The 17,664-nt window shown below is 46.8% G+C and overlaps 1 protein-coding gene across 37 annotated transcripts in view; it reads left to right on the top strand.

Moving 5' to 3' along the window:
• Nucleotides 1-994: 994 nt before the first annotated feature.
• NRXN3 (neurexin 3) overlaps nt 995-17,664 on the top strand; it is a 1,412,371-nt gene continuing 1,395,701 nt past the window's right edge. For 36 of the 37 annotated variants that reach the window (XR_007357036.2, XR_007357037.2, XM_048852498.2 and 33 more), the window contains exon 1: nt 995-1,237. The gene's annotated coding sequence lies outside the window, so the exon portion shown is untranslated. Of the gene's footprint in view, nt 1,238-2,867; nt 2,889-17,664 lie in introns of those variants that run through there. The other variant, XM_075129804.1, reaches the window with a different exon arrangement.

Genomic DNA, 17,664 nt, shown 5'->3' on the forward strand with positions numbered 1-17,664 from the left:
GAAAGGGAAAGTGAAACCAACCAGTCTAATTTCTCAAGCTGGTGAAGGATCAAAAATAAACAAACAAACAGCAGTGGGAAAAGTTGAGACTCTTAAGTCTTTCAGTTGTTATATTCAGATACTACAGTGGTGAGTGTGGTATGAATAAAAGATAGATAGGCAGACAGAGGAAAAGATATGCTATTTGTAACACATACTTCTTTAGAGATATGTTGTATATCTTGACAGTATCCTTTTATAATTTTCCATGCAGGTCGAAGACTCACATTGCTGTGAGTTTATTCCTGTCAAGGTAGGTGTGAATTGTGGACAGAGTACCATCTGAACTCAGTATTGCCTGCCTTTCACCAGCCAGGCTTACCATCTTATTATTATTTAACTCTGGTGTTATTTGTAGTGAATATGAATGTAAAATACAGGCAGAGGTGTATGCATTCATGAGTGTGCATGTCCCTTATAGGAAAGTCCTATAGAATTTAACAGAGTGACTATCTTTCTGTAGACCTTTTAAAACAGACTATAGAATCCTACAGCAGGAAGAACCCAAATAGAATAGAAATAATTCTTGTTAAATTCAATAGGATGATTTAATAATTCTGTAGGAAGGAGATCATTCTCTATCATATGCTGTAGGTTTTCAGAGTCATTTAAATACATCCCCGTTTAATTTCTATAGAACCCTATTAGTTTCATCCCTATTAAATTCTACAGGACTTTCCCAGGAGGGGAGTGTGTGTGTTATCTCCCCGTTCCAGTTTGTGTAAGAATCCTTTTCAGTGTGGGAAAGCTGGACTCCCAAGCACCTGCCTCTTAGTCATCCAGGGCTTGAGGATGTCCCCAGATTACATCTTGTCAGCTGTTTGCAAAACAGCCCTGGGAGGAGAGTGTGAAACTCTGAGCCACACAGCCTGGCTGTCTCTTTAAATGCTGGGGTCTGTGCGCTAGAGAGGGAGGGATTGGCTCTGGAGTGCGTGAAATTCCTGGGCTCCTCTGACAGTCTCAGGCAGAGAGCTCAGCTCTACACATCTCCTCTTGCATGCAACTCACTGAGAGGGAGAGGCAAGCCAAACCTCCCCTTTCTGCCTGCATCCCAAGCTATCAAGGACCCGTTTTAGCATCTCCAATACCCCCACCCTTCCCCACCAGTCCTTCCTAGAGAGACACCCTGGATTCTTACGTCCCCAAAGAGGAAACAAAGAGTTGATAAAACAGCCAAAACCTCTTCTCAACTGCAAAGGTAAGACTTTGGGGGAAGGATGGCAGAATGGAAGAAAGACCCAAAATGAACAGATATTTCGGTGTATCCAGTAGAAAGTCTTTCAGTTTAAAAGGTAGTGGGTGCTCTCACTTGAGAGTTCCAAGGGTGATTTTTTTTTTTTTACATTTTTGATCACAAATATCTTGGAGATTTGTTATTTTTTGGTCTCTTCCTGTGAGTTTTTACCAACCTGCCCCTGCCCTCCTTTCCTTCTCCCCTCATAACCTCCCAGTTATGAAAAGTGAGAAAGATTTTTGGAAACGGCACACCTAGTGGGCTGATCTGTTTTCAAGTGACAAGCACAAACTCTCCTCTCTAACCAATACTTTTATTTTTGCTTCTTTTTTTGTTTTTATTATTTTAATTTTTAAAATTACTATTTTGGAGGGGCTGGTTTTTAAAAGTAGAGAATGGGGGTGTTTTTGTGGGGAGACAAGATGCTGCTACATTGAATTATAACAGGGACTTGCTTAGGAATCAAACTATTTGACTAGCGGCTGAAGGATTTCTTTTTTTCTTTTACAAAATTTTTACTAATGAGGAAGGAAGGGGGAAAAGAAGAAAGTTTTCTTTTTTTCCTTAGTCTTTGGATCTATTACAGAGGAACCTTCCCTCCCCGCCTTCCATTTGTTTATATTAATGATTTAGTAGCCGTCTTGCCTGAAAACTTCCACTGTGAGCGACTGCTGTGCATTTTCAGGCAGCGAGTGACCTTAAAGGCTGGTTCGATTCTTTCTTCGTGCAAGATGCATACAAAATACCCATTATTTTCTTTTTTTTTAAAAATCTAACTACTTTATAATTTAAAAGAAAAACATCATCCACTCCAGGGCAATGATGTAATTCCCCTACTTATGGGCACTGACTCTGGTGCTTTGCATGTTACTTGTCTTTTGCTTACTCCCTTAATTTTATTTTAATTGCAGTATAGTTAAGAACTACTTTTATTAACTACCACTCTTTAAGGACACATTTCATTAAAATTGAAATCTCTCTTTTTAAAAAAAATATTTTCCATTCCCCACCGCTTCCCCAAAAGAAATTAGAGAGAGAAAAGCGAAAGGATCAGAGAGGCAGAACCAAAGCTAAAAAATGGAATAATTTTTAAAAGACCACTTTCACTTATGCAAGCCCCTGTTTCCACCTCCTCTTGGCGCAGCTATTCAAAGCTTTGTTGAAAATAGTTTTAAAAAAATAATATTCATTTTTGTTCTTGTTTCTTTCTTGCGCGTGATTGTTCTGTGTTAAGCACAAAGCCCTCCAAAAGAGGTTATTGACATGATCGCTCACTAACACCTATGCTACAATATATTTTGAGTGACTGTTTTTTAAGGGGGTGAACTCTTAACTAGCCTAGTGAAGAGTCAGAGAGAGATGTTGCGTGTGTGAGGAAAAAAATTGAACCAAAAAGGATTTGCCTGCTAACTGGATGAAGTCAGTTATTAACTGTAGTGTGAGACTGAAGGGTGTTGTATTTCTAGCCAGGTAAGGAAAAGCGGGCTATATTGTTAAGTTGGGCAAGTTTATCTAAGGGCTAGTCATGTTTATGGAGGAGGAGGTTGGGGAGGGAGCTGAGATTATTGCCTTTGGTGTTGTGGACGGACACACCTCATCTGCTGGAGGAGTTGAGGTATTATATTTTGATAATTTTATATTCCTGTTGATGTTTTTTGTTTCGGTCGTTGGCAGTTTCCGAAATGTCCATCTTTCTCCTGCAAAGCATATTGTTTTCTGGAAGGGGAGAAGGGAGTTGCATCTGGGGACACTGGAAGTTTGGGGATCACGCGAGCAACAGGGCTGTATTTATTTATTTAAAAAAACCTCAAAGTCAGGAGGTGAAAATTCCCTTTCTGGAGTATTCGGGCACCTTCCAGTGGGGTGTGTATCTGTGTGATTTTCATTATTTATTTTATTTTTGTTCTTTAAAAAAAAAGAAAAAGAAAAGATAAGAGTTATAAGTAAATAAATAAATAAAAGCCCCGTAGTCGATGTCATAATTCCAGTGATGATGGCTTCTAGGCAGACCGATATCTGCCGATATCACCCTGTTCCATGGCTGTAGCCTGGCCTCATTTTACGCTGCGTTTCTACTGAACATGTTGACGTGCTGCTGCTTATATAAGGGAAAAAACAAATTCAAGCGGATTAGGGCTTGGGATTTTGAGATCGGTTACCCAGATGATGATGTGGGGTTTTTCCCTTTGCGGGGGGAGCGTTGGTGAGGGGAAGGATGGAGAGGTGTGGGCGGGGGCGAAATTGGGGAACATGGTGGGGGAGATGGAGGTGATGCGGGGAGCAGCTTGTTCGCATAATGTCTGCGCAGCCTCATCTTTTTTTTTTTTTAAAAAAGCCCATGATCTCTAAAAACACATTATTCCTCAGACCAGTATAAAAACAATGTGGGAGGGGTTATTTTAGCGAGGGGGTTTGGTCTGGGAGTCATTAGACCCACTGCTGCAAAACCAAGATACAGAAATCCATCTGCACCAACATTTCGGGGGGAGGAGGGCGTGCGGAGGGGGGAAGGGATGGCTTGTCACTTTTGGATTAGCAGCACAGGGCTTTGTATTCTTCATTCCCCCCCATTTCTGCCATTCCCCCTCACCCCACATCTGCACACCCTCTCTCCTCCTCCTCCTCCCAACCCCCCCGAAGGCATCTCATCTCTTGACGAGAAAATTCCGTGTTACATCCTGATGGCTCTGCGGCTTTTTTTTTTTTTTAGTGCATCACAACAGTGGCACGATGACCTTTGCTTCATGCCACGCAGATGCAGGCTCCTGATACGAGTGTGACCATGGCTTGCCCGCACAAAGACATGCCCTCCTACCCAAGATGGGCCATGGTTTAATTTCATTTTCTTTTTTTTTGCGGGGTGGGGAGCTGGATAGACATTGTTAGGGGGGTGGGAAATGCAGCAAATGCCAAAGGCACGTCCATCCATTTCTCCACCCCATCTTGCTGTTTGGTTTTCCAGGGTGCTGTGTCGCACATCATGAGATTTGAATGTTGGGGGGGGGGGTTGTGAAGCGCAGGGGCTTGGGGGAGGGAGCATGTGTGTGTATTTGGGGGGATGGATAAACCTGACGACGTTAATAACATTTTTTTGGTCAAATGAACGCCCAGTGATAATGATTCAGTTTAACCATCTGTGAAATACATGCTTGCAATGCACTGGAATAAAGGTTACTCCAGGGAGCTTGGGCTGAGGTTGGCGGGCTCTGAGGAGCATGATATCCACACTCGGGGGAGACAAACACACACATGCACCCAGCAGACCCCTCCCCTTGCAAAGCCCACTTGTGTATCTGAGCTAGAGGGCATTATAACGTAGAGAGAGGGCGTGTGCTGTACTGGAGCCCGGATCAAACAAAGCCTTTCTTGGCTTGTCTTCCTCTGCCATCCCTTCTCTTCCTCCATGAGCCTGTCCATGCCTTTGATCAGCCATCACGGGAATATCAACATTTCCATGCAGTTCTGTGCCAGAGGCTGTGTGTGAGAGACTCCAGGGTGGCAAACAAAAAGGGGGGATATCTACTTGCCTTTCTCTGGTATGATGTGCAGGAGAGGCACGGCTTTTCTAGTCTGAGCAGAGCGAGGGGGAAAATCCCCCCTCCTTCCCCAACCCTAGCAAGGGGAAGGACCAAGTGAGCCCTGAAGAGGTTGTGTGGGTGATTGTAGATGGGTAGTGGGTGGACAGTATGTGGGCAGGACAAGGCAGCAGTGGGGAGGTTGTTAACAGAGTGTAGAACACGGCTGGCTAGCTTGTCCATTTGGAACCCCGCCCAGTGACTGGCAGAACCTGTAATCCCCCTCCTCTCCCTGGATCCAAAGTCCTCCCTACACTTCAGTGAACATTTGTTGTTCAGTCATGGTCTGGCTGGTCTCTTGCAGGGCTCTGAGAGGAGCTTGCAGAGAGAAAGGATCTCTAATGGCTTCCGCCTTCCTGTCGGCCAATTCCCCCTGTCTCCTGCGTGTGGCTAAATTTCACTGCACCCTTCTAAGTCCCGGTGTTTCTGGATCTTTCTGCTTCACAAGCGATAACAAATGGGAAATAGATACATTCCGGGCCATCTTTATGTGCCTTTTGCTTTCCTCATCTCTCTTTTTTGGAGCTGACCTTCAGAAACAGTGGCAAATTATAGCCAAAGGGGTGGGGTAGAGGATTTTCAGGGGGTCACACACCTGCTGTCTGCATGGGTGTTGCACAGAAAAATGAAGGCTCCTTCGTTCAGCTGCTTTGTCCTCTCAGGTTTGATCCCACTTGAGCCTCAGCTGGCCAGTTTCAATTGAGAATTGTTTCTTTTTGGGCCCTTTCTACCCTTTCCTCCCCCCCCCCCCAACAACTCAGTAAATGGCTGTCGCGCTGCAGCTCCAGCACTTGAGAGCTAGCCATGGCTGCTGTAGAGATGACAAGGCAGTGGCTGGGTGAGCAACAGGCAGAGGGTGCTGCAGGTCCCAGGTAGTTGCTCTGACCCTAAGAATGACTCTGTTTTCCTGTACGGTGAAGGTAGGCACTGATTTTTATGGTTCTTTCATTCCCCCAGTGACTGAGTTATTGATACATCCCAATGGCACACCCAGCGCCTACCCAAATGAGAAGAAATTTGTGTTTAATAATTAGGAAGGTGGGAAAAAAATTCTTCTCGATAAACTGTAATGATTTGAAAGTGAGTTTTGCGCAGGTGGAATGTACTAGACTGAGAGCCCCATAGGTTGACATTCTGTTTATTCATCGGGCAGGCACAGCCCGGACAGTAGCTGAGCAAGTCTCCCTTTCCAGTGTTCCGCACCTCTAATCTGGAGTGACTCCACTTCTGGAAGTGAGAGGGGAGTTCAGTCCACACAGCCCATGTAGTCTTTGGCCCTTCTGCTGAGGGTGGGGCAGTTAGTGCCAACAATGATGGTGGATTATATGATTGGGACACCTTTCCCACTAGGAAACCCCCACCGGCTCATTTCTTATAAGCTGCCCAACAGCAGTAGTCAGATGGGGATGGCGTTTAAATTTCATCAGTGTGGACTGGATTTAAACCAGTGCCCTTGAGGTAAAAGTTTCCATATGGCATTCCTGATTTCCCAAGCCAGAAATGACCCTCTTGGTCTATGGGCATGGCATTCCAGGGAAGGAAGAAATCACTCCTCCTCTCCCTTTCTCATTGCTCCAGCAGCAGCATTTCAGTGGATCTAGTGATATCTTTGCTTCTTGTTTGCGCTTCCTGCAGCCTCCTTCAGGGCTCCACAGTCCAATAGCATCTCTTCCTGTCTTCTTTTCTCTTTCTGGGGGGGGGAGAAGACAGTTACTTTTCCCCCTTGATCCTTCCCCTTCTGTTCTCTGGCGAGTGACTCTGCACATCCTGCTGCACTTTGGGGTGTGTGCGGGTGGAAATATGTGTGCTGGCAGAGCCATATTATGCTACATTGGGGAAAGGACAGATGGAGTCTCTGGGAATGAAGTAATAAGGGACCAGAAACTTTGTCCTAAACTCCAGCCAAAGTCAAAGATGAAACTTCCTGGAGATTCATGAGAAGTTTGGTTATTTTTAAAAAAAAATACAATAAAAATTAACTCTATTCCCAAGCACCGATGTGCTTAATAGATTCATCCAGGAGGAAAAGGGCACAGAACTTATTCTGGGACTATTCTCAGTGTAGCTGGACCCACAAGTCAGCCACATTTCATTTAAGCCCTATATCTCCCTCTCCTTATGCAAAGAACAAGTGGCAGGGACTAGGCTTTACTGGTTAGAGCATAGGCAGGCAGAACTCTTGGGTTCTAGTCACCAACAAACTGTGTGACTTTGGGGTTGAGTCACTTCCCAGCTCTTTGCCTCAGTTTCCCCTCATGACGACTGGAACGTGAGGATTAATGTGTATAAAGGACTTTGAGCGTCTTGGCTTACATTTATTGGCCCTCTTGACAGCAGTGTCAGCAGATAGACTGAGACACATTAGTCAAAGGTTAGCATAGAGGAAGTATGCTCTTACCACTGTCTAAGCTGTCCCTGCTGTATGGGCAGAGGATGGCAGTCTCCAGTACTTTTGATCTTCTGGCACATTTTGCCAGTAACACTAATTACTTTTTTTAGGCCAAGAAAAGTCAGGGTTTTGGGTTGGGCTGATTTGAACTAGACTTTGCCGTGGCCCTCCTGTTGGTGTGGTTGAAATGTTGAGTGGCTGGAAATGGGGTGGGGAAGCGTGGTTTGGATTTTTTTAAGGATAGGTGGGGGCTGTTGCTGCCCTTCTCAGAAAACACTTGCCTGTGAGAATCCATAGCAGTCTCATACCAGAGCAGTTCAGCTGTCTGACCCTTGTGGCACATGTTCCTGCAGAACCGCAAGCTGTGTGTAAGTGGCAAGTCGTGGCTGTGAACGTATGGACTGTTCTGTGCTAGGAGCAGAATGGGAAGGGTGTGGTGGACAGGGAACGGGAAGAGGCATTTACAGAGAATTTTAGGCATAGCTGAAAAATTCATTTCAGCTTATCTGAAAGAGCATCCTCTACTGGCAGAGAGGATTAGCCCTTCTTCCACCTCTCCCCCTATTGTCTCTTGGAGCTCCTCCGTCATCTGCCAGACCCCAGTGGTAGATCAGTCTTTTTCCCACCTACTCCCTCTGCCCACTTCTTGTCTCTTGGTGACTGGGGATAGAGACATGGGGGGCTCTGAGAGCTTATCTGCCATGTCCCAGTGGTGGTGTGGCTCAACTCCTGTTGTTTCCAGAGCCCTTTCCTGTGCCCTTGATGATGAAGGACATCTTATTTCAGAGCACAGTCTGCTTGTGTCACTTTTGGCCCTGCTGCTGTCATCCATCATACTACAGGAACTAATTAACACCAGGAGCCTCGGATCCCGGGAATGAAGTGCTAGGGTAGTTGGATTTCTCAACTGTCCTGATTTCTTTTTTCATCACTGGCACAGTCCAGTCTAGGAGATCATGGAATCAGGGGTAATCTCTCTTGACTGCTGCACTAACCCTGGGAGGTGGGGGTGCCTGTGTATGTGGCAGGGAGGGATATTTGAGAATTAGATCCCTCCTCAAAATGCCCTTGATGCTGCTGCAGCATCCCCTGCATCCAAGCAACTCCCAGCAGCAGGATGAAAGCTGAAGAGTGGGCTGGAATAATAACTGATAAGGCTAGAAGAGGGTGGATGATTTGAGGTGTGATTTAAGCCTTCAAAGCTGGCAGTAGCCTGCCATCTGCCATCAGAAAGCGTAGCAACAAGTGATCCCAGCATCCATTCACTGGACTGACCCTGGGAATGGCACTAGAGAACATCCTGTCTCTGCAGCCTCACCCCTTCTACTGCTGTGGTGATGGGAGCCTCATCAGGAGGAACGAGGGCCATAGTGAGGACCAGGGAGTGGTAAGAATTTAGCAAAAATATGGGTGGGGGCAGAATTCCCAAGGCTGTTAGGACAGGTTCAAAGATTCCGCCGTAAGCGGAATGGGGCAGGGGGAAGATTACCCCTTGGAATGTTGCACGGCTGTACCAATGTCACATAGCGTCTGGGAAGCATTTGTTTCTTTCTGCAGTACTATCGTGTCTTCCCTGGCCAAGTGTTTATTTCTGGGGGTGAGCATTTTGAGGAGGGGAAGAATTTGTGGTGATGGAAAAGGGCATAACTATCTGGCGGGATGAGCCTTAATGTCAGCAGAGGGAGGACATGGGGTGGGGGGAAGGAAAAATTCTCCAGTGGGGTAACCCTCCAGATGAGACCTGGTGTGTCTGCAGAGCAGGGATGTGTTGGCTTCATTTCAGTGTGTGTTACAGCCCAATTTTTTTCCAATATGTGTTAATTAAACATTGATTTCAGGGGAAAAGGGAATCTGCATGAATTGCAAAAAATAACTGATGTGAAGAGGAGTGGGATCTGGTAAGAGTTGTGTGGAGGGACCTGCTATCAGCTGCTTCCATGATGGATTATAGAGGGAGAAGAGGAAAGGGCTGGGGACAAATCTGTCCACCCACTGTTTAGAGTCATTTACTCCTTCTAAAGAGGAGCCTCCCTCCTTCCAGTAAAGTGTGATCTTTGGCGTGTTGCACACTGAAGAATTGCCACACAGCCACATGAATGTCCCCAACAAACCCCTTTATTTTCATAGGGGGAAAAAAAACTTTCCAGGAGTGATAGAGATCAAGGCAGCCTTCTGACCAGCTCAGAGCCCAATACACTCCTTACTTGCTGCCCTTCCACACAGTGGTGGCGCAGATTAATTAAACACAGGTGCAAATGAAAACATCAGTTGTAACAGTGTGTGTGCTCGTGTTGCCTAGAAGAGCCAGAACTGGTAGTTCACCTGGACTTCAATTTACCCCATGTGCAGGAGATGATTACTGAACATGAATATAACATTGAGTGAGGCACATATTTAACATGCCCTCTCCTGGAATTCAGCATATTGGAAGGTATGATGGGATGACATGACATCCCCTCCCTCCCCCACTCCAGTGCACTCTGCTCCCTACATCAGAGACAGCAAGCCTTTTTTCTCACCTGGGGAGGAGGCATAGGGCAGGTGGTAGGAGTTCTAGGTTTATTATGGCTTCTTGCTTGGAAAATCTCCCCTCCCTGCCATGTATTTATTTAAGAAATACTTTTAAGATTGAACAGCTGCTGTTTTTCCTTTTGTTTCCAGTCTGAGGTGGTGCTGGGTAAATTAAAAATAATGAGGTGAGGGAAGAATCTATCTGACCTTTTTTGAACCTCTGGAAAAGTGAGATTCAAATTCTCGGCAAAGATTTCAGTCAGTTCTTACTTTATTTTAAATGGTTCCCCTCTCCTGTAGAGAACCTAACTGGCTGCTGCCTTCCTATCTGGTCCACAGGCACCAGTCTAGAAGGTGCAAAAATCTGGCTGCAGGTAACCTACTGCAGCTTCAAGACAAACCTAAAAGGGAACTGGCTAGCCATGGAGGAGCAGTTCTTAAGGAAGATAAACACACTGTGTGCCAAATTCTATACCTGCAGATCTCCTGTGCAACCCCACTGAAGTCAGTAAAGTTGTATGGAGGGCAAGTAGGGGAGGCAGTATGGCCTTGTGGTTAAATAATAAGATTGGGAGGCAAGAAGAAAGAGTTTCACACCTATGGCTCCCCAGTTAAAATCTAGCCCACATGTGTGTAGTGAGTGACAGTTACCCTGAGATTATTATTTTGTGGCCTATGTGAAATGTAGGGGTGCACAAAGGGTGTTACAAACCCTTTGGGGCCACAGAGTAGGTGCTCATGATACCCCCATATCCCAGTTTCCCCAATAAAGGGAAGTGGTCTAAGTTAGATATTATGTGGGAGGGCTCTAGGACCCAAGGGAGTTGAGAAGGAACACCTGGAAGCTGAGTCATTAAAGGCAGGTGCTTTTCATAGCTAATGATGTAGGCTATGGCAGTTCTGAAGAAGTTGCTAAGGGAATTGCTTTTCATTTCCCATAGAAGTTCAGGGAAGTTACTGAAAAGTGAGTCCAGACGCTGTGAGTGACTGTTTATTTTTTTGTCTGACTAGTAGTTGGGCTCATATAAGTAGCCAACCGTGGAGCACTGCGGTGGCCTTACAGTCAATTCTTTGGTAGTGCACACCTTGAGGCCTTTATAAGAAAGAGGATTTCCTGTTTGGTTCAGAGGAACCTCTGGGAACATGTGCATGTGGGACCAGAGCTAGGCTTGGGGTCTGGCTATGAGGTGTCTGGATGGTTCCTAATGATTTCCACGGCCGCTTGCTCTACTGGATCAGACCTAAGGTCTATTCAGGCAGGTATCGTCCCTCTGACAGTGGCCAGTACCACGTGCTTGAGAGCAATGTTGAAGAACCCCGCAGTAGGCAAATGTGGGATAATCTGCTCCCTCCTCATTAAGTGTTATCCTGCTCTCTAATAGTTAGAGAGTGGCTTGAGTCCTAATCTATTAAATTCAATATCCCTTTCAGAATTTTTGCTAGAATTAACTATGGCAACTCTATATTCTTCGTATTCAAGTGATGTTGCCCTCTGGTGGCTGACCTTCAGGAAGGATAAGGGACTTATTACTACCATAGGGAGATCATCATCTTTAGTTCAAGAGACAGAGGCCTGTGCTTTTTGGAGCTGAAGGTCTTAGGATTCTACTCTGCAGCATATGAATATGCCTGGGGATAAATTGTTGTGTAATCACAACAGCTGATATGATTGGGGCATGCTAGACCACTAGTCAAGGTGTCAGGAGATCATCTTGGCTAGTGCCTAGTTGGTTGACATTCCAGTTGATTATTGAATAACTTGTTTCTTCTGGGGTTCCTTGTAACTCAGTGAGAGAACCTGGAGTCTGTGAATGCTGCTGACCATATCAATGCCTTTGCCGCTTGAAACACTGTCCTTCCTTTCCCAAGCCTTGGTGTCAGCACCTTTTTGAAGTTGGGTCTAGAATCCACTTACTTTTGGAAGGAAGGTCTTCATGATGGGATGGTGACTAGATTTCTGTGTTGTCCACTTCATTTAATACTTGTGGTGTATTTATGTTCAGGTGCCTACAAGAAGGTCTCTTCTGGGTACCTAAGGAACATTGTTATTTCCTAAAGGATCAAATGATTTTTGAATTGTTCTGTTGGTGTCCAGTTGTACTTGAGCATCCCTCTCTGGGCAGTGATATACTGTATACCATGTTTATAAAATTAATTTATATTTGTACCTCTGTCACCAATAAATTCTTGTTCTTCCATGGGTTGTTGCTGGAAAAGTGTTTTGACTGGCAATGCCAAGCTTCTTACTTATACTCCCCTCCGCCACTTGTGATTCAGCTAATATCACATGGTCATGTTACCTGCCAACCACAGTCATGACAGGAAAGTGCTTGTTGTTAACCCCTATGTTACTGTTCACAGCCTTCCTCTTATTTACATGTGCTGTGCCGCTGACATCCTTTAGCAGCCCAGTGGGGATTGAGGGAATGTTAAGGCATACCTTGTATGGTCAGTAGTATGGTATTGTGCTGTAAGTTTTAGATCATTTTAACTACAAACAAGCTGTAAGACCAAGGCCCTGTTTTATGGGGCACCCATTTAGGTAATCTTTTTGGGTAGAGTGGCTGTCCGGAATCCTCTACTCCAGAGGACCCCAATTAGTGTAATTATCGGATCTTTAGTGCTAAAAGGGACTAAAAGGGAGGCCTCTGGAAATGGGAGCTGGGAATCTTGGGATCTAATACTGGTTCTACCACAGACTTGTTGTGTGCCCTTGGGGACAAGTCACTAAGGGCACTGGGTATTTTTGTGGTCTTGGGCCCTTCATGTCCTCTGAGCTTCAGTTTTCACATTTGTAAAATGAAGAGGACAGATAGGTAGTGTTGCTCAGTGTTTTTGTTTGTTTGTTTGTTTGTTTTTTTCCCTCTTCTTAGTCTCTGATCTTGGTGGATTGTCCCTAGTAGATGCTCAGAAAACCATTTCTTAGAGCTGCCTAGTGATTCTGATCTCTCCAAAGTCACACTGGGAAAATGCCTCTGTTCTTGATCTGACTTATTTACTATTTCAAGTTTGTTTGTTCTCTTTAATTTTTGTTTCTGTCCTTGTTAAATCCATTATTCTGGTCTTTCCATTTCCATGTAACAAGAACAACTTCTCCCTTTCTGCTTTAAAGCCTCTTTTCTCTTGTACGTGTCCAGATAGTTTCATGCACTTATGTTCAAGCATTTGTTCTTCCTGAAATCTCCATTTTTTCCCCCCACTCCCAGGCTGGGCTGAGCAGGAAGGCAGTATAGTCAAGTGGATAGGGAAGGAAACACGAGCTCTTCTTCCAGCTCTGCCACTGACTTGCTGTGTCACTTGAGGCAGGTCACAAGTTCAGATTCCCCATCTCTAAATGGGTCCCAAAATTCAGGAGAAGAGGGTTAAATTCTTCTCATGAAGGATCATAGACATTAGACTAAATTTAGTCGCCTCTAGTTTATATTCTTCACCTTGGGGGTCAGTGCAAGATTGTTTCCCTACACTCTGTTCTCTAGTGCTTTATCCAGTCCCGTTCTGAGTATCACAAGCTATAGGGCTGCCACCACTTTCGTTCAGGAGACCCTGCCATAGCCTAATGCAAAGTATAAGGCAAACAGTGTAATTGTTCCAAAGCTATGGTCTTAGCTGCAGAATATGGAGACAGACTCATGAAATGAAAGGTTTCAGAGTAGTAGCCGTGTTAGTCTGTATTCGCAAAAAGAAAAGGAGTACTTGTGGCACCTTAGAGACTAACCAATTTATTTGAGCATAAGCTTTCGTGAGCTACAGCTCACTTCATCGGATGCAACTGATGAAGTGAGCTGTAGCTCACGAAAGCTTATGCTCAAATAAATTGGTTAGTCTCTAAGGTGCCACAAGTACTCCTTTTCTTTTCATGACATGAAATAAACTCAACATTGAGGGTGTCTGCCAGGCTCCGTGGAAAAACATACTGCTCTGTAAAATGACCCGACAGAAATGTGGAGAGGAGAGGTGGTTCTAGCAATTGTCCTTAGAGCCAAGTGTAGCAAACCACTTCTCCAAAACCTACCCCAACCTGATCGCTGGCAGAGACAGTTTTCTGTTACTGAATCCAGCCCACCCCGGAAATCCCTGTGGATACTATATTCTGTTGGAACAGATGAGCAGGACGCAGATTTGTAGGTGGACTAATAATCTGGGGTACCAGCACAGTCTGTACATGATACCCAGTTTGGTTCTGTCTCCAGAATTTAGACATGTGGGCTTTCATTTAGGCCCATCTCTAGTTCAGACATGGCCCAGGCTTGGCTGTCCCTTCAGATCATGTGACTTCTGGGATGCCCCTGGTGGCAGGGGATTGTGGGGAAGGCCTCTGATTAAATGAGGGTGAGATGTGAAGGCAGTGGCTGGATGAATAGGATGCATGGGATTCAGAGTATTGGCAAAGGGCAGGGCACCTGGCTAGGACCCTTCTTTCTTCATCATATACATAGTGTTGCTTTTCCCTCTCTGTGGCAGACTGGCTAGCTGTGTTAGGGGTGCAGTAGTGGTGTGATGGGCCTAACTGCTGTACGTCTCTGGGATCTAGTCCAGAACAGTACGTGTGCTGGAGTTTGTGGATGGGGGAGGGCAGACAGCCTTTACTCTGCATCTCTGCTGAAGTCAACCCTTTGGTACTTACTCTAATGCCATTTGTGTTGTGTCTGATCTAAAACGTGTGCAGACGTAGGGACGGGTAAATTGATGACATTGCTGTCTGCCCATCTTTCTCTCCTGATAACCAGATGGCTGAGAGGCACCGGCAGTGGTAAAGCTGGGCCAATGCATAGAGTTCAACTTTTGGGTGGCCAGTGGTTGTTAATGACCCGGCCTTCTTCTCTGAAGACCTAGGATCAAATCTTGGTAAAATCACAAGTGAAAGGAGTTTGATGGTCTCAGTTTAGTCTCTAATGCAGAGGTGGGCAGACTACAGGCCACATCCGGCCCGCGGGACCGTCCTGCCCGGCCCTTGAGCTCCTGGCCAGAGAGGCTAGTCCCCGGCCCCTCCCCTGCTGTCCCCTCTCCCCTGCAGCCTCAGCTTGCCACACTGCCAGCGCTCTGGCCCACCGCTCCTGCTGGACAGCGCGGAGCCGTGGCTGGCTGCGGCGGGGCTGTGAGCTCCTGCTGCTCTAAGTGGCATGGTAAGGGGGAGGGGAGTGGGGTTGGATAAGGGACAGAGAGTCCCGGTGGGCAGTAAGGGAACAGGGAGCAGGGAATGGTTGGATGGGGCAGGGGGTCCCTTGGGGGGGGTGGCCAGGGGACATGGAGCGGAGGGGGTTTGGATAAGGGGCAGGTGATCCCAGGGGGCAGTCAGAGGACAGAGAGCAGGGGGTGGCTGGATAGGCATGGGAGTCCAAGGGGGCCTGTCAGGGGGCAGGGGTGAGGATAGGGATTGGGGCTGTCAGGGGACAGGGAGCAGGGGGGGTTGGATAGGCGGTAGGGTCCCGGGGGGGGGGTTGGGGCGGGTGGTCCCGGGAGGGGGTGGTCAGGGGACAAGGAGCAGGGAGTTCTGAGGGTGGCAGGAAGTGGGAGGGGCGGGGGCCAGGCTGTTTGAGGAGGAACAGCCTTCTCTACCTGGCCCTCCATACAGTTTCACAACCCTGATGTGTCCCTCGAGCTAAAAAGTTTGCTCACCCCTGCTATAATGTGTGTTGATCTGTGTTGCAGAAACCATCATGTAATCTAGTGCATCTGGAGCACAACTGTCTCAGAAAAGGCACATTAGCTTAATGTTGTTGGGGAAGAGTGGAGGACTGTAGGTCAGGACCTGAGGGCTTCAGTAGAGTTGTGTTGGTGTGGGGGTGTACTTGTCAGGACAGGAATAGCAGAAGGGCTGCAGGTCAGAACTGAAGGGTTTTGGTAGGGCTGTGCGTATGTGGCCCTGTGCATGTCAGGTCAGGGATAGTGTTTGGAGGGACATTTGTGAAAGTTTGTGGAGGAAGACAGCCCCCACACTGCCCAAGGACCAAATGAACAGACACATTGTCACGTGCACACACACTCCCTAATGTTTGAACATTAGCGCATACACTGGTTCTGAGTGTTCCTTTGTCCCACCTGCCAATTGGGCAGACAAAGCACCTGTTGCCTTCCTGCTCTGAGAATGTCTCCTGGCTGCTCCCTGTAACATATACTAGTGAGGCCCCTGGTAGCACTGAGGCACGTGCTGGCTGTCGCTGTGTTTGTCTAAGTCTTAAACTTCTATTCCCCACCTCATTCCTTTGAACTCTGCCCACTGCTCTGTGAATACTAACACCAGCATATAAATTATCCAGCAGGGCTCTGGCACTGTAGCAGCCTGTGTTTTCAGTGGCGTGCATGCATAATCGATCCCGAAGGCTGCCTCCGCTTTTAACTCGGGCGTTTGCAGAGACCTTAGGCTTTCAGAGCTCTCAACCGCAGGCTGCCTGTGTGTCCTCCCCTTCCTCCTTCCCCCACATCCTAGTGTCTGGCTGGGTAACACTTCACATTACAGATCTGCCTGGAGGTGGCAACTCTGGGAGCTTCTTTCAGTGAGATGTGGGGAGAATAGGTCACTCAAACTTCAGTAGAGAGACACGGTCTTGTGCCAGACTCTTGATCCATCCCTCCCCATCATGCAGGCGTCTTTGTCCCCAGTGGTGCACTAACTCTATGCCCAGCAAAGAACAACAGGTGCTGCTGCCTTATTCCTTTTGTTTTCCCTAGGACATGATTGCTGTAAAGGCTGCCCACGTGAGGGGCCATTTTGCCATTTAGAGGATTTCCTTACACAGTATTGTCTCCTGGAAGTGCATGGGGTTCGAGATGTAAATAGCCCCTCTATGGTTTGATTGTTGATAAAGGCTGTGAGATTGGCTGTCTCTTCCAGGGGAAGTGAAGTGCATCCTCACTCGGCTTCTCCAAGAAGTGAAAGTGAATAAATAAATTTGTTAGTCTCTAAGGTGCCACAAGTACTCCTTTTCTTTTCACCCCTTATGTCATTAGTAGGGATGCGTGAACTGTTTTGCTCAAAATAACCAGCTGCAACCTTTATCTAAGCCTCACACTGAGGCTACTTTGACCACCAAAGCGTCATTCAATTCTTCGGACTAATTCTCAGTGAGAAGGCATGTTGCTATAGGAAGGCCATAGTGTGCTGTTGCAAAAAGGAGGAGGTGGCACCCCCTGTGTAAGCAGGGAGCTCTGAACTCCAGTTGCTCTGTCTCCCTTGCAGCAGCTGCTCAGTATCACCCAGCTGGCTGCCTCACAGTGTAGGAGAGGAGTCAGAGGCCAAGTATAGATTGGAGACACGGGGTTCAGATGATGGGGCACAAAATGTACTAGAGGCTCAGTGAAGGGCAGAGGAGGGAATAACTGGGAATTGGTCCTGCTTTGAGCAGGGGGTTGGACTAGATGACCTTCTGGGGTCCCTTCCAACCCTGATATTCTATGATTCTATGATTCTATGAATAGGGAGTCCGGGCAGGCTGAGGATTTGCTCAGGGGCTTGAGAATTCATTGGGGAGGCTTGGGTCATGGGGTTAGATACAGATGGATGGTTGGGGCTGAGGGTGCAGAGGATACACTGGGGCAAAGGATAGGTTGGTGGGGAAAGAGACCCAAGAGTAGACTGTAAGAGACAAAAAGCTGAGGGACTCTGGGACGCATTGGGTGAGAAAACAGACACTGGAAAGGGGTTAGGAGCAGGAGATGGAAAAAGGCCTGGAGTGAAGAGAACAACAGAGAGTGAATGAGGAACAGAGCAGAATAGTAGCTTCTACAGTTATGTGTCCATCTGAACAGAGCTTTACATGCTCACTTTGGGCGGTACTTTGTCTCCTGGTGCTGGGTGTCTCATAAGAGTCTAGGCAGGCAGCAAAGGGAAGTAGGCAGTACAACATGCAAGGGTGAGGAAAGAGCTAGGAGTCAGGACTTGGAGGTAAGGGGTGGAAAGGGGAGTAGGAGAGGAGAGA

This window comes from Caretta caretta, chromosome 6, assembly GCF_965140235.1.
Source record: "Caretta caretta isolate rCarCar2 chromosome 6, rCarCar1.hap1, whole genome shotgun sequence".
NCBI classification, from domain to species: domain Eukaryota; kingdom Metazoa; phylum Chordata; order Testudines; family Cheloniidae; genus Caretta; species Caretta caretta.